The 17191-nt window shown below is 46.4% G+C and overlaps 1 protein-coding gene across 1 annotated transcript in view; it reads left to right on the forward strand.

The window, feature by feature from the left end:
* The window catches only part of IL19 (interleukin 19), a 77597-nt gene that overhangs the window by 14657 nt on the left and 45749 nt on the right, over window positions 1-17191 (forward strand). Inside the window, exon 2 of the mRNA XM_028852639.2 lies at window positions 14002-14145. The gene's annotated coding sequence lies outside the window, so the exon portion shown is untranslated. The remainder of the gene's footprint in view (window positions 1-14001; window positions 14146-17191) is intronic.

Here is a 17191-nt window from a genome sequence, read left to right on the forward strand (position 1 = left end):
AAATCTCATAGACCCCTAGCTCCCAAGAATCCCAGGCATTCAGGTTTGATGCTATTTATAGTGTAACCCAATTGCTTTGCAGACTGGGAATGAATCAACATTTATAAGTAGAGTTTCTACAAAGATGTTGCTCCAAGTTCCAAAAAAGTGACTTACAGACATCTGTGCAAAATTGGAAAGCTACCTGCACCAAAGTGTATAAACATATATCTGGTCAAAGGGGTTGCATGATATAAACTGTGTGTTCGGGAGAGGTGGTGACGGGGACTTGGGGTGGGGAAGGGAAAGGGGAGGGATATAGGACATCCTTAGAGGGTGTCATGAGCAAGCTGGTCTCACCAAAGCTCTGCCATTGGAATCCAGAATCCCATATACATCTTCACCAAGGATACCCTATCATATCTGTAAAATGGAAAACATAATGATACTTACCTCTTGGCTATGAGAAAAAAATGGGATAAATGCTTGTCATAGTGCACGGCACATAGCAAGCACTCAGTGACTTTTACCTGACAAACCGTTGCTTGCTCTACAATAACTGTAACTATACTGAGACTACTACAGCTACTACGGCCAGTAGTATCAGGACAGCTATGACTGTTGATACCACCACAATTTCTCTTTCTCTTCTGGGCTTCCTGAAATGACTTTGAACATCCAAAGACTGGTGCAAGTGGAGGGAGAGTTAATGTCCCCACAGTGCTTTCTGTGTGAGTGAGGGTTGGCTGGGGACTAAAAGGCAAGGTCCTTGGTGGAGTGGGACACAGGAGCTTCTGGTCACTGTGACCATAGCTGGGGCCTTCTGTTTCATTTCAGGTAAAATCAGAGGGCTTTAGAGTAAACGGGAGGGGAGGAGGAGAGACTGAGTTGCAGCAGGCCACATTGAACCAGAACTTGCTTCTCTATAGTCTGCAGTGGTAGGAAAATTGGGGTTGAGGCTTCTAGGGCCACTGTAACCAGGGTGTGGTCCTGTGGAAATGGTGTGAGGGAGGGATTCTGAGCTCTTCACATTGACCCCACCCTTCTCCCCAGTACTTCCCACCCTAGCTGAGCTAAAGGTCACGTGGAGGTTCATTCAGCTGTAGTTACTGCCATCAACCTTCTGAGAACAACCAAGTTAACATGTTAAATTCTGTTCTCCAGCCCCCAAGCCATGGGAGAACAGAATGCATTCTTAAAGTCTTAGTTTTTTCAAACCACCAAGACAGGTTCACTTTTCAAAGCACTCATTTTATCAGCAAAACTCCACTCTCACAAACCATCAGTGGCAGCCCAGGGCTTTCAGAACACAGCCCAACCTAGCTTGACATTTGCACTCCCAAATGCCTTCACAACTTTCCTTCCCACAGGTTCTCTGCACAAGATCTCTGACCAAAACAAGGGGGCTCTCACTATTGTCAGAATATGCCCTGTACTCTCCTGCCTCCTTACTTCCACGCATGGCTTCACTGGCCTGCAATGACCACCCTCCTTTTTCCCAACAGAATTCTTTAAATTCAGCACTACCTCTTCCATGAGCCTTCCTTTAACAACCTGACTCCACTGAGATTTCATTTAAAAAAAAAATCCTCCAGTGCTTATGACCATCCTTGGCAGTATTTTGTGTACCCTGCCTTAGAGTTGTGAAATGTCTTTGCCTGCATGGATGCATGTGTGCACATATGCATATGTGTGGATGTATTGTGTGTATTTCATCCCTGTGGCCTGGATCCATGTTTTATATATGCCAGAGATAGAGAGGAGACACAGTCTAGCTTGGTGTGTATATTTTTCTCATTTTGGCTAAGGCACAGGTTTACTATTCTCAAATGGTAAAGACCTAGGTCCGGGAAAAGGAGGCCTGGGTTTTGGTCTTTCTTCTGTGTGACTGTGAAGCTGTCTTCCACCTTCAATGAGTCTCGATTTCTGTCTCTGTGAAATGGAGAGACTCCTCAGTTCTTTCTCCTGCTTTACAGAGGATCAAAGAGATGTGTCAATAGGTTAAAATACTTAAAAGCCACAAAATAGCTAAATGCATGAAAGAGCCCCTCTGTGGTCTTGTCCTTGACTCAAGAAGGGAGGCTCTGGTGGCTTTTCTTAGAACCAGTGGTAGGACTAGGATCCAGGAGTTTCTCCTCCCCAGCCATGCCACAAACCACCAAGCCACACAATCTTTTCCTGAGCTGTGTTATCCTTTCCACTGCACCATGTGGTGCAGCCCGTCAGGTCTTGCTTTCCTTTCCACCAGCCACATTCATAGCCATGGGAATCCGTGTTTTTCAGCAAGCTTCCTTCTAAAATCCCCCTCTGCCCAGGGTTCCTGGGGACCCTGTGGACCTTCCTTCCTTGTGACATAGTTGGGGAAACACACTGGTCTGCAGACCTCTTATTCATCTTCACGATCCCGGAGGTGGCTTGAGCAATCTTATCTGTTATGTGAGTGTGCTCACATGTGTGTGTGCGCGTGTGACTCTTTGCAGCTGTTCTATGACTAACTGATGCCAGTTATCTGATACTGTATACTGTGTGCCCACCATATGCTATAGACTGAGACATGTGCTGACCCAAGCCCTAGACTCCAGGCGAGGCCAATGGCAAACTACTACCTGTCTTAGTTGGTCTCCCCTATCGCTCTTTGATGTCTTACTATGTATAAGATACTTCATATTGTTTCATTTTAAGTTTTACAACAATCTAAAGATTTGATCCAATCATTAATTCTATTTTACAGTAGCATAAAATAAGGCTCAAGTCTCCTGATAATCAGTTCATTCTTTTACCCATATCTCCATGCAGAGACAAATAATGTGACTCCAATAATTAAATTTTTTTTTTTTTTGGTCTCAACAGCTTTAGAGGTACAAGTGATTTTTGGTTACCTGGATGAACTGTACAGTGGTGAAGTCTAGGATTTTAGTGCACCTAGTCCAGGCCTCTGACACCTCATCCCCTTCCCTCATTGCCCCCCACTGCCCCAGGACCAGATTAGCTGAGGCAGAAGCAGTTAGAGGTGCTGGAAAGTTGTTAGGGTTTTTACTATCTCCAGAATCTGCTTAGCACATGCCTCAACCTAAGGCAGTGCAGGCAGGATGGAGGCAAGAGCCTTGATTCCATAGGGGTTTCTCTTAGCCCAGATTCCACAAAGTTGAGGATGATACGATAGATGACCTTTGATATCTTTCTTCATTCCTTTTTGCTAAGTTATTCTCTGTTGTGCGGTGCCTGTGTGTGTAAGGCATTTCCAGGCAGAGGAGCTTTCCTGAGTCTGGTCAGTTTTACCATCTCATCTGCTGATCAAGATGTAAAAGATGGACCGTGTACGTCGTATCCACGAATAATCAGATACCAATCAGAATGTCAGAGTGACCTTTTCCTTTTCCTCCTTGGAAAGAAAGAGATTGTTTCAAGGGACAACTGTAGGGTTAGATAGAGAGGACTGACTGGAAAGTGATTTGATGATCTGAAGTCCTGGCATTCCAAGAAGGTTGCTCTGGGCTTATAGTACAGTACAAAAGATCTTTGTTGAACTGAAGAAGATGCTCTGACCATTAGGGTCATTAGACACTATGAAACCTTCTCATTGAAGTTCCCTTTTTGGAAACTGCTAAACATTGTATCCAACAGGTAATTTTAAAACCCTTATCCCCTGCCCTTCTGAGGATCCAATGACCATTATACCACCCCATATGCCTTTGCGAACCCATAGCTTAGCTCCCACTTGTAAGTGAGAACATGGGTATTTGGTTTTTGATTCCTGAGTTATATCACCTAGAATAATGGCCTCCAGTTCCATCCAAGTTGCTGCAAAAGACATTATTTTATACTTTTTTATGGTTGAGTGGTATTCCATGGTGTATATATACCATATTTTCTTTTTTTATGTTTCAGTAGTTTTTTTGACTTTTAAGCTCAGGGTACATGCGTAGGTTTGTTATATAGGTAACCTTGTGTCATGGGGGTTTGTTGTCTTACTAATAACTAATGGGTATTAAGCCTAGTACCCATTGGTTATTTTTCCTGATCCTTTCCCTCCTCCCACCCTCCGATAGGCCCGGTGTGTGTTGTTCTCCTCTATGTGTCCATGTGTTCTCATCATTTAGCTCTGACTTACAAGTGAGAACCTGTGGTAGTTGGTTTCCTGTTCAGTGTGTCAGTTTGCTAAGGATAATGGCCTCCAGCTCCTTCCATGTCCCTGCAAAGGATGTGATCTCATTCTTTTTTCACTAATTGGTTGGTGGGCACTTAGGTTAGTTCCATATCTTTGCAATTGTGAATTGTGCTGCAGTAAACATATATTTGCAGTTAGTTGTCTTTTTGATATATATATAGTGACTTCTTTTCCTTTAAATAGATACCCAGTAGTGGGATTGCAGGACTAAGTGGTAAACGCACTTTAAGTTTTTTAAGAAATCTCCATACTGTTTTCCATAAAGGTTATACTAATATACATTTCACCAGTAGCGTATAAGTGTTCCCTTTTCACCACATCCACACCGGCATCTATTGTTTCTTGACTTTTTAATAATGGCCGTTCTGGCTGGGGTAAGGTGGTATCTCATTGTGGTTCTTCCAGTGATTTTTAAAAGGCTAAAAAATGTCATCAGGGCATGGTCCTCTCATTGTGCCATCCTTTCAGTATCCCAGAAAAAAAACTGAGCCCCATGGCATGTTCTGTTTCTGTCTCTGATTGTGGCCTCCTTCCCCCTCTACTGCGGGGGAAGGAAAATACCCAGCACCTCCCAGGTAGAAAAAGAGGGAAAAAATGTAAAATGTAAAAACCCAAGCTCGGCAACTATAGAAGATAAACAACATTGAGTCTCAATATGGTTCATCGGCAGAATTTTCCCCAGAGCCAACGGCCTGTGTCAGAGCTACATTTTCCACTCCGGCTACTGTGATTTGGTTGTGGCACTCTTGGTTTCTTTCCTTTTGGTGGAGACAGACTCTGACGCAAGTTTAAGGCTCTGACAGGTGTCTGGGGGTTTACGAACTTGTCCGGGCCTCTGACACCTCATCCCCTTCCCCCATTGCCCCTGACTGCCACAGGACCAGATTAGCTGTGGCAGAAGCAGTTAGAGGTGCTGGAAAGTTGTTAGGGTTTTCACCATCTCCAGAATCTGCTTAGCACGTGCCTCAACCAAAGGCAGTGCAGGCAGGACGGAGGCAAGAGCCTTGATTCTATAGGGGTTTCTCTTAGCTCAGATTCCAGAAAGTTGAGGATGACATGGTAGATGACCTTTGATATCTTTCCTCATTCCTTTTTGCTAAGTTATTCTCTATTGTGCGGTGCCTGTGTGTGTAAGGCATTTCTAGGTAGAGGGGCTTTCCCGGGTCTGGTCAGTTTTACCACCTCATTTGCTGATCAAGATAGGAAGATGGACCGTGTATGTCATATCCACCCATGAACAGATACCAATCAGAATGCCAGAGTGACCTTTTCCTTTTCCTTCTTGGTAAGAAAGAGATTGTTTCAAGGGACAGCTGTAGAGTTAGACAGAGAGGACTAATTGGAAAGTGATTGGTTCATTATCAGGATGGAGCTGGGCAAATTCCCTGCAGCTCTGCTGCTGGGTGTGACCAGGAGGTCCTTAGGTTTTTTTTTTTTAAGATGGAATTTCAGTCTTGTTGCCCAGGCTGAAGTACAATGGCATGATCTCGGCTCACCGCAACCTCCACCTCCTGGGTTCAAGTGATTCTTCTGCCTCAGCCTCCCTAGCAGCTAGGATCACAGGCGCCCGCCACCATGCCTGGCTAATTTCTGTATTTTGAGTAGAGACAGGGTTTCACCATGTTGGCTGGTCTCGAACTCTTGGCCTCAAGTGATCTGCCCACCTTGGCCTCCCAAAGTGCTGGGATTACAGGCGTGAGCCACCGTGACTGGTCCCTAGGTTTTGACTTTGGCTCTCTGCACACTATGCTCAGTCCCAAAGCTTCCTGTGCCCCATGCCCAGCCCCAGTGCCCTCTCACTAGTGCTTTGGCTTTCAAAGCCTCAGTGTGGTTTCCTTCACCAAGAACTTCACCCTCACCAGAGTCTCCTTTCTCCTCCCCCTGTAAAAGCCCCATTTTCTTAAAGGTAACTGGCCAACTGAACATTTTTAAAAATAGGTTGTAACTGCACCTTTCACCCTCCCAGAAAAAGATTTGTAGTTTTCACTGATAATATCCCAGACAGGGTGTCTAAATTGGCACATCCTTGGCCCTGTGCGTGTGTGCGTGTGTGTGCATTTGAGTGGGGGTAGGGAGGTCCTGGGTCTTCCCAGGCTGGTCGGATTTATCATCTCATCTGCCTTTCCCAACATTTAAGATGAGCAATGCCACTCACGGGCAGATGCCCATTTCTCTGGAATTGCCCCAACCTGGTAATATTTGTGGCTTCTGAGGGCTGAGTCTGAGATGCCTTCTCTTGGTTCCAAGATTCTAAGAAAGCCTGGGGAACAGAATAAAAGTCTACCCTGGAAATAGTATACAAGCAAACCAACTGCCCACCCACTTCCTGAGTGAACATTGCTGAGTGTTCCTGAGTCAGGGGCAGACCTAAATTCCTTAACCATCTTTTTCTTCCCTTTCCCAACCTGGCATGGCCTCACACCCCTCCACCACTCCACCCCTCCATTAAAGGCTATATTTATGAGCAGTGATGGATGCTCCCTGACAGGGCCACCCTAGAAAAAATTGGGTAATGACAAAAACATGATGCTCTGATTGACCCTTTGTGGTTTAGCACATTCACAATTTCACAATCCCCCAGCCCCCTTTTTTTTTGTTTGAGATGGAGTCTTGCTCTGTTGCACTTGCTGGAGTGGAATGGGGTGATCTCGGCTCACTGCAAACTCTGCTTCCTGGGTTCAAGTGATTCTCATGCCTTAGTCTCCAGAGTAGCTGGGATTAGAGGTTCATGCCATCATGCCCAGCTAATTTTTGTATTTTTAGTAGAGACGGGTTTCACCATGTTGGCCAGGATGGACTCGATTTCCTGACCTCGGCCTCCTAAAGTGCTGGGATTACAGGTGTGAGCCAGTATGCCTGGCTAGATGTATGTATCTCTCTTAAGCCCATCTTACAGGTGAGGAAACTGAGTTCAGAGAGGTGATGTGACCAATCCAAGCCCACACAGCTGGTAAGTGTCAAAACCAGGATTTGAACCCTGGGCAGTGTGGCTGCAGAGGCCACACTCTGTTGTCCCTTAACAAAGCTATGGGGAACTAATTGGCATATTATTAGCTGAAATGAAGTACTTCGTGGTACCTGGCACAAAGGTACCACAATAAATGTTAGTTCCCTTGCCCCAGGAATGGTTTGCGTTTTAATGACAGTGGAATGAAGGGTTTTCAGAATCCATTAGAGTTAGAAGGATTTACATCTGAGTGCATGAATGCGCTTGTGGGACACCCACGCAAGCCGCTGATAATCATCTGGGTTGGTCAGCCCCGTCCTCAGAGGTTTATACCTGGAGCTAAATCCCAATGGGGCCTTCTGCCAATGACTTTTATAGCTTCTGACATTTCAGTCTCTTCATCTCAGGGAGTTGGTTCTCTGAGGATTTTGGGGGTAATAGTTTTAAAAATAACGTAAGGCAGCTGGTGATGGCTGCTTTAGGGGCAGCATGTGAGCTGGGCCCCAGGAGGGGAAAGCCATGAATCAGGAGTCATGTAGCAAGACAGGGCTTTCCTACAGGCCGGATTTGGTCAGCATGGGTCCCTGGTTCCCTTGAGGGACTCCCCAACTGTGTGGCCTGACAGTCGCACTCTGGTCGAATGCCTCCGATTCCCCCAGCCGGCCTGACTCACTCTGCATCGCTCAGACCTCTGTCAAGGTGCTGCTTGGAGAGTCAAAGAGGCTGCAGCAGGCAATCCCCTTGCCCACTGCAAGGCTGGTTTGGAGGCTGAACAAAATGGCACATCCTCTCAACTCCGGAAAGGTTGGGCCTTCCTTTCACCCTCCATCTCATGCCTGGAACCTCAAACAGCAGAAAAAACACAACGCAGAAAAAAATAATTATAATAATTATTAATGCTTTCTGCATCTCTAACACCACTCGATTAGTCATAGTCATAGTTCGAGTGCTTGTTATGATAACACCTCAGTGGCTTCCTTAACAGTTGGTAGTGATGAATGACATCATCAGGTCAAAGGGCTAGGGAGGAGTGTGCCTGTTGACAAGAAACAGGGGCTGAGAAGCAGGGGAAGGAGAGTGGGACAGGGAATTGTGGGTGGAAGCCTGAGCTAAGGCTAGCGCTAGTGCACCTAGGTCAAGAGGGCAGATTCCTAAGTCAGAGACCACCACTTAATGTTCCAAAGACATCTAGGGACTCCTGGTTCATGGCTCTTCAGGTGGTGGATGGGCAATGTTCTCCAGTACTTTGGACACCATGGCCAGGCCAATCTCATTCCATCACCATCACCATCAAGTTATTCCCCAGTTTGGTCACTGGGAGAGACTTCTCATCGGCCACCAGAATAACTCTAAATTCGTATGAACCTTTCAGTTTCCCCACCTGTAACTTGGAAATAAAGATACTGCTGCTGTTATTGGGAGGATACAATGAAATAACAGATGGAAAGTGCCTGGCATGGTACACAGTAGGCACTCAGTAGGTGGTGGTTTATTTCACTCTATTTCTGTGCATGGTCCATCACATCTTGTACTCCAATGTCTGTCACCCATTCCATGACTCCTGCCCTGCCTCCCACACATTCACTGATTCCCATGACCCCATATCCCTCCTTTGTGAAGCCTCTTCCCACTGTTCCAGCTCACATCGACACCCCCTCTCTGAGCTCTTATACTACGGGTGGCCCCGGCTCCTCCTGTTGGGTCCTCCCTACTTGTAGAATGGGTGTAAGTTTCATGTTCTCACATAGATTTTAGCTTCTCAAGTTCAGGAACTGGGCTCATTGCTTCTTTTGATTCTCATGCCTGACAAGTGACAAGGTGAGCAATAGGTTCTTTAGAAGAGACCTGGGAGGTGGGTAGGGGTGGGTGTGTGGCAATGGAAAGTTACCAAAAGTAATGGGGAAACCATCTGGGGCACTTCTGTTTGGGGATTTCCCTGGACCACGTTTCATGACCTGTACCAAGCCCAGTGCTTTGTTAAGCTGGAATCCTCCTATGCTCCCCACTTTCCATACCTATTTCTGCCCATGGCACTCATGTGAATTGGCAAAAGTGCTGTGGGATGGAAAATATTGGAATCTCAGGGAAAAGGGTCAGTGAGTACATCCTTCAGGGCAGGATGTGGAGTCCCAAAACTGCTTCATGCCCAGCAGATCACCAAACCCTTCCTCCATCTCCCCATGCCAGCTAAAGCAACCTTGGCTGTTATGCTCTGGCCCAGGTGTCTCTCAGGGCCTTTCATTCTCCACAAAAAGCTTAGGCATAGAGGCCAGTCTAGATCCAGACACAAGGGCCAGCTGGAGAATTGGGAAGTAGAGTAATGCCTGGCCATCAAGGCTGGTACAGTTCAGCCTGACAACAGTCTGCGGACAGTGGTCTGTTGTGAAAGGGGACGGACATGTCACCTTGAAGCTGCAGCACTTTTCTAGACCTAGCCCACCTTCTTGAACATTTCAGTCTTTTTGCATCCAGCTGGGTATATTCTGTCATATACACAAGTTGCCTTCGGCTCTGAGGCTGCTTTATAAGAACTAGTCCTGGATGGTGTTTGGTCAGGGATGAGGTTTGAGTTTGCTCAGCCCAAGCATATATGTTTAAATTACTCTCAGATTGGATGCCTCAAGAGCCTGGCTTACTCCCCTTCTACTAACCACCTGTTTTCTACTCAACCCAAGCCAACTCACCGTTTGACTCCTTCCCACACTTTTAGAATTGTGAACTGTAGAATGCTGGAGTTGGAAGGAGCTGTAGAGACTAGCTAGTCTACTTTCTTCCTCATTCTATGGATGGGCAGACAGACCCAAGCCTTGGGGGTGATTTGCTATGAGCTTCTTACAACCTCTACATTCTACACATGGATAGCTGTATACCTTCCTGCTCCTGGATCAGAGCCTGCCCTTAAGTTATCCCCCATAGCCCACTCTTGTTCCATCAGTTGTGTCTGAATCAAAGGCTCCCTTCTCTTTATTCCTTCTATTAACAGCCTTAAAACTCACCTTCTCCAAGAAAAAGCCTTCTTTGATTAATTCAGTTCACTTTTGTGTGAGGATTTTCCAGAGAAACAGAACCAATAGAAATGTGTGTGTGTGAGATTTATTATAAGGTATAAGGTATGAATCATGTGATTATAGAGGCTGAGAAGCCCCATGATCACCTATCTGCAGTTGGAGACCCAGGAAAGCTGATGGTATAGTTCAAAGGCCCGTTGGAGAGTCCCATGGGCTAGATTCTAGTTCAGTTCTGAAGGCCTAAGAACTAGAAGAAGTTCCCAGGCAGGAGAAGATGGATGCTTCAGTCCAAGTCCAAGCAATCAGACAGAGAGGGGGAATTCTCCTTTCCCCCACTTTTTTTTGTTCTACTGGAACCCTTCGTAGATCAGACCATGCCCACTCACACTGGGAAGGGCAATCTGCTTCACTCGGTCCACAACTTCAAATGCTAATCTCTTCCAGAAACATTCTCACAGGCACACCCAGAAATCATGCTTAACCAGACATCTGGACATCCTGTGATTCAGTCAGGTTGACCATAAATTAGCCATCACAATCCTCCATTCTTTTCTAGGCCGGTGGCTTGTGCTGTGTTAATTTTCACTTGCCATTGTTTTTCCCCCATGAGTTCCTGTAGGATTACAGGCATACACCATGTAATAGTGTTTCAGTCAATAATGGACCACATGTATGATGGTGGTCCCATAAGATTATGATGCTGTATTTTACTATACCTTTTCTATGTTTAGATATGTTAGGATACACAAATAACCTACCATCATGTTACAGTTGCCTGCAGTATTCAGTACAGCATCATGCTGTACAAGTTTGAAGCCTAGGAGCAATAGGCTATACTGTATGGACTATCTTGGTTTTGTGTAAATACACTCTATGATGTTTGCACAATGACAAAATCACCTAATAAGGCATCTCTTAGAACATATCCCCACTGTTGAGTGACACATGACTGAATTTTAATGTGTTCTATATCACTTTCATTAGTCTGGCAGCTTCCTCCATCATTCTAGGAGGCCCCAACGGTAATGGCTGTCTTGCAATCTTTATCTGGATTTTCACCCTTTGTCCAGCCCAGGGCTACAGACTCAGGGATGTTCATAGCCCAGTAAATGGGAAGTATCGCCCGATAACCAGATCACAAAGCCTCCTCATGCTGAGGCTGGGGTAAGACTTGGAGGAAGAAGAACCTTCCCTGACTCCTTTGCTGGGGTCAGTCTCTAAGGGTCAGGGCTCACCCCCTGCAGTGTAGAGACTTTGCTGCGGGACAGGATGTGAATATCCTTGATTTTTGCATGGTCAAGTTAAGTCACTTGTCCGGGGTCACAGTGACACAATCATTGCCAAACCTGTTCGTTTCACCAGGGCCCCATGGGATTTTGCCAAGTCAGTCCTCCTTTGTACTTTCTTGCTCAACTGGTGTAGAATTCTAGAATTCTCAGGCAGGAAGGGAATTCATGGCAGAGGGTGGGGTGAGGTGGAGGTCATGACATACATCCTCCTAAGCAGACACATGGACGTCAGAGGCACCAGAGGGTTTCCACATTGACCTGCAGTCACCCATTTACACATTCCTCACCTCGGAGAGTTCAGGTATTCTTGCAAATGTCTCCATTTTTGCTACTGTAGCTTATCCTGAGCCCTTTACTGTTTTTCCTGGAAAACAAGAAAAATGTTTGGGAATTTGTATATTGGGAATGGGCAGTTGTCTATGTTCATTTGTCTTAAAAAAATTATTTGAAACATTGCCCTTTAAATGGAAAAATCATTTTCATGATTTTTTTTTTTCTCAAGGATGTTTCCTGCTGCCTCCTTCAGACCTACTCTTATCACTCATAAACCCTAGAGGTTCCATGGCCCAAGGAGGACAGCAGCTGGCCATTTCAGGCTATGTCCCCACATGGATCAGGACTCCCTGGGACATGATGGGAGTCTGGAGAAGGTGTCGTGGTTGTCAGGAAGTGCCACATTCGCGGATATTGACTTCTGGCTCTTTCTCCATGTGGCTATGAGATGAAGCAATTTCTGAAGAGGTTTAAGATAAAAACCTTACATGTCATCCAGCCTAATCCCTGATTTTACAGGCAGAAGAAGTGGATTTCAGAGCTAGCTAGTGGCAGAGCTGTGACTCACAGGCCACAGACCTCCTGACAGGCAGTCCTTTCTCAGAGAGTTCAGCACCTTCTGTGTTTGGTTGTGCTGAGGTGGAGTTGAAGGAGGAAGCAGGGCACACCTGCTGTAGGTCGTGGGGTCAGATGACTTTCCCCAGACCTCTTGCTGTCTACTTCCCCTTTGAATTATCTCTGAGATGGGGTCTCACTATATTGCCTGGGATGGAGTGCAATGGCTCGTCATTCACAGGTGCAATGATAGTGCACTGCAGCCTCGAACTCCTGGGCTCAAGCAATCCTCCCCCCTCAGCCTCCTGAGTCACTGGGACTACAAGGTGAACCACTGTGCCCAACGACCCCTCCTCATTAACAGAGTACCAGGCAGAGTGGTGGTGTTCCACGGGACAATTCCACCACCTTCCCTGTCCAGAGAATACTACCGAGGAGCCATGAGGCCTCAGCTCCACTTGTAGACATGCCTTTACTTTTCTCTGAGCCTCTGTCCCCGCCCCTAACAGCTCTGGGCCTTATTTTGCCTGGCTGTAAAATGGGGAGAATTGCCCCAAGTTCCTTGTCTTCTGCTCCAAGGCAGTATATCTTAGAAATTATTTGAGTTCCTCAGAGAGAGGATTGAGGAAAGAGACTTGTCCAACAAGAGGGCACAATCCTCACGAGGTTGGGAGGCCAGAGCATTAAAATCCAACAGCTGCTGGCTGGTGAATTATGACCCATAAGAGTCAACCTCGTGAGCCCTACTGTGTTAGACATTTTCCCCGAATTATTTTCACATAACCCTATGAGATAGGGCCTAACCTTATTTTAGTTTTACAGAGGGGAAACTGAAAGTCGGAGAGAATGCTGAAATAACTTGCCCAAGGTCATCCAGCGAAGTGGCAGAGCTGGGCTCCACACCCAAGAAGCCTGGTTCCAAGCTCCCATTCTTAGTTTCATTGCCTCCCAGACCTAGAGGCGGTACTACAGAATAGTGGTACATCTTCCTCCTGCCTCCACCTGCCCCACCTCCCGACCCCCACCAAAGGAAGGGGTTGTGTGACTTGGGGATCCAGAGAGCGGGGATGATCTGTGAGATGTAGAAATAAAAGGATCAAGATCAAGTTTGGGAATTGCCGTGTCAGAGGAGTGGTTCATTTCTCTCTCTCCAAGCTGCCTAGTTCACATTCTTCACCTGGCCCACTGTTCCGTCCGATCTTGACCTCGCTAGCCTGCAGGGGACGTGTGCAAGCCCACACTCCAGCCTAGGCATCCCCTCTGCAAGGGAAGTGGTGCTGTTGTGGAACTGCAGTCCTTGCGGACTTCAATTTGTATAGAAATGACAAGCACAGAGCAAAGGAAAGTGGGGTTTAATTTTAAACTCCCACCTTCCCACCCCCAAGTTGATTTCCTGTGACACTAATAAAAGCTTCAGGGTCTCTTACTTGCATTGGTCCTTTCCACAGCCAAAGTAATTATATATACATTTTTTTCCTTAAAAGACAGTTCTCCCTCCCATTATGTATGCCTCTGGGCCTCATAAAATCTGGCCACCCTCTTCCCCGATCCGATTTACCAAATGTCAGAGTCCCACAACGCCCTGAGAAACACCACTGTCCTCCTGGAGCTCTCCCACACAGTACAAGCCTTGATTGAGGGTGTGATTCGGTTCAGAGTAGCTGGGTTGAATTTTTGTAAAGAGGTTGCCGTGTGTGCACTTTTGCCGACCTCAAAGCCACCAGAAGGAGGGAGCTGAGTGCACCTTTTTGTAATGATGACTCTCTATGATTTTCTCCATAGAGCAGTGCTTGCACACACTCACAGGAGTCCAAGAATGTGCACTAAGGGAGCGTTTCCACACAGATCTGCATCTTCCTTACCACTCACATGTGTGCACACATATATCCGTGTGTGTGCCAGTGCTTTGGGGCTCTGTTCCATGGGGTGAGTAACTTCTGCTATAGGGACCATGGATGTGGAGCCATTCTTTGGGACTACAGATATCCAATTTATTTCAAGGATCTGGAAGACTGGGCTTCCAGACACCTATGAACCGACAGGACTGCCTTTGTCTGTCATAAGGTTCCTTATTGACAGACTGCTGGCCAGGTTTAGGGGAGATAGAGGGGTCACCAGACTGGAGATGCTGAGGGTGAGTGAGGGAGTGTAGGGTGGAAAGGAAGACAAATAAACCATATCTGCATACCCCTTCCCTATCAGCTCCCATACTGATCATGGCCCATTTCTTCACACCAACAAGAGTCTTCACCAAGGTTGCTAACTGCAATGGTACAGTCCAGTGAGCTGTAGTAAAAAGGGGGAATTTATAGTAACGAGCCTGGGGTGTCTCGGAATATCCATGGGATGGAAGCTGCTGCAGGACACAAAGGGATTGGAACCAGGAGTAGAAGTCATCAGAAATCCAGGACTCAGCTTCTCGCTCTCTGAGGCCACATGGTCACTCCTTTCTGTTTTCCTTGGCAGCTTTCTCTGCATCTCTTAGCAGTTTGCAGAGGATTGCAACTACACAGCTCTAGAGGCTACCAGTCTTTAATTCAAGGGACCAGCCAAGACTGACTAGTGCTCTAAAGTCCCAAGACCAAATTACTGGGAGACAGAGACTAACAGCTCAGCTTAGGTCAGTTGTCCACTTTCTAATCAGCTGTAGCCAGGAGACCAGGGTCACATGGCTGCCAGTGGACCGAGTTCAGGGTGGAAAACATAATCAATGGTGACCCAAGTTAAATGGCTTGTCCTCTGTGAAGACTCCTGATCAATCCTATGGAAGAAGTGCCCTCTCTCCTGAATCCCCACAGCACTTTCTCTTCTTGGCATGTATTGCTTTCTATTTTGTGTTACTATTATTTTTATAAACATCTCATCCCCTCTCCCACCTATCTATAAGCAAGTTTGTTTATCTTCACATATTTCACAGCTTGTACAAAAAAGGATATATTTAATAATTATCCAGAGTCATTGATAACTTTCAGATAAATCAATTTTCAGGAACTTAAGCAACTTGGGCAAGTGTTTCATTTCACTGAATTGTCCTGGCTTGATTAAATGCAATTAATTCAACCAATTTTTATTGAGTGCCTTCTACATACCAGACTGCTGAGGACACAACGCTGAACAAGACAAAGTCCATACCCCATTGAGCTTCCAGTGTAGTGGTGAAGACCATCAATCAGTCAACAGTGTTTCCTCTAAACTAGGCTTTCAGCTGGGTGCCAAGGATAGAGATGTGTAAGTCTCCAGCACTGCCCTGGAGGAGTTGTCTCCCTGGGGGCAGGGTAGAGGTAGTAGGATTTGGGGGACAGTCACAGATGACTGGTCAGATATATTGCTGTGCAACATGACAGTATTATTAGTTAAGGGTTGGGGAAGAAGTGCTGTAAGACCCCAAAGAGAGAGTGATTTACCACCCGGAGGAGGAGGGTGTGGTCAAGGGAGGTTTTGCTAAGAACGGTGACACGTGACTGAACTTGAAGGGTGAATAGGAGTTTGCCAGGAAGAGTGAGAGTTGAGTATGTGAGTGTATGTGTGTTTAGGGAACTGGGATGGGGAAAGGAGATAGGAATGATGGTGATCAAGCCCTTCCAGATCAAATCATTTATCTGGAAAAAGATTTTAGGCATTGTGAAAGAGCTGCTGTGTCTGGAGGAAGGTGAGACATTTAGTATATCTGGAACACAAAAAATACAGGGAAAAGAATGGGGAAATTGGCCCCAGCCCCTCCTGGCCTTGTATGCTAAGTCTGGGAGGCAGTGGGTAAGTAGACACTGCCAGTTGCCCTGGGGTCTGGAAGGCAATGATGTTGGCTGGGCATCAGGACCAGGCACAGCCTGAAGACCAGCTACCTCTGGCCAGAAACATATTCCAGAAGGCCTTAGGATGAGACATTACTCCTGCCTGAGGTCATTGACCTCTGGTTCATGGAGGGAGATGGCTGGATGGTGAGATTCTGGTGAAATTTGTCACTCCCATATTGCAACCTTCCTCAGAAAGCACTGGATCTTCTAACTTTCACTCTCTCCTTAGTGGAGTGGGATTTTCTAAATTTTGCAATTGAATTTAAGAAATCAAAGAAAGTTGTCCATTTGTAGCAAAAAAAAAAAAAAAAAAAAAGGGTCTGCCTCTACACCCCTGTGTCCTTTGAATTACAAGCCTGTAGCCCATGGCCTTCTAGCCAATGATATGAGGGGGACTAGAGATGAAGGATTTCCATGGACTGCTCCTGCTCTGGAATGTTCCTCACAGATGACAGATCTACTCTCCACTGTCCCCATGTGCCTAGGCAGGGGTGGAATGGAGGCAACTTCCTGGACCTTTCCCTGGCCAGGCTCAAGGCCATTGGCACCTGGTCCTCTTCTCTTTACAGCTCTGTCTCTGTGCCCTCCCCATTCCTGGTCAGCCTCCAGCACTGTTGGCCCACCTGCCTATCTCGGACCTCTACTGCTCTGGGTCAGTCTTAGACAAACTACTACTCCTCCTTCTCTGCCTGTCCAACATCACTCATCCTTCCAGTCAAAAGTCTGTGTCTCTATAAAGGCTTCTCCATCCCACCTGAGTCAGACCCAAGAGCTCCCTCTTCTGTGCTGTCCCTGCACTTTTGATTCACTTCTGTTATTACCCCCACTTCCTTGGAGGACAGTTATTTGTTCTTATGTTCATATCGTTCTTATGTTCTTATGTTAAGTAGACTGAATTTCTTGGGGACTACATCTTAATTATCTCTGTATCCCTGGTCATAAGCAACAGTGCCTGACACATCACAGACTCTTAGTACATACTCTATTTGTCAGTGAAGGGTGATTATCTGGGTATCTTGACTGTTGGGGTTGAGGTAGGATGAAGGTAGCTTTGGGAAGAACTCCAATGAGCAGAAAAAGGGAAGGGACATTCCTGGTGGAAGAAACAGTTTGAACAAAGGCACTGCCGTGGAAAGGCACGGACAAACATGGGAGCCTGCAAGGAAGGAGGGGAAGGG

Source organism: Macaca mulatta, chromosome 1, assembly GCF_049350105.2.
Source record: "Macaca mulatta isolate MMU2019108-1 chromosome 1, T2T-MMU8v2.0, whole genome shotgun sequence".
NCBI lineage: Eukaryota > Metazoa > Chordata > Mammalia > Primates > Cercopithecidae > Macaca > Macaca mulatta.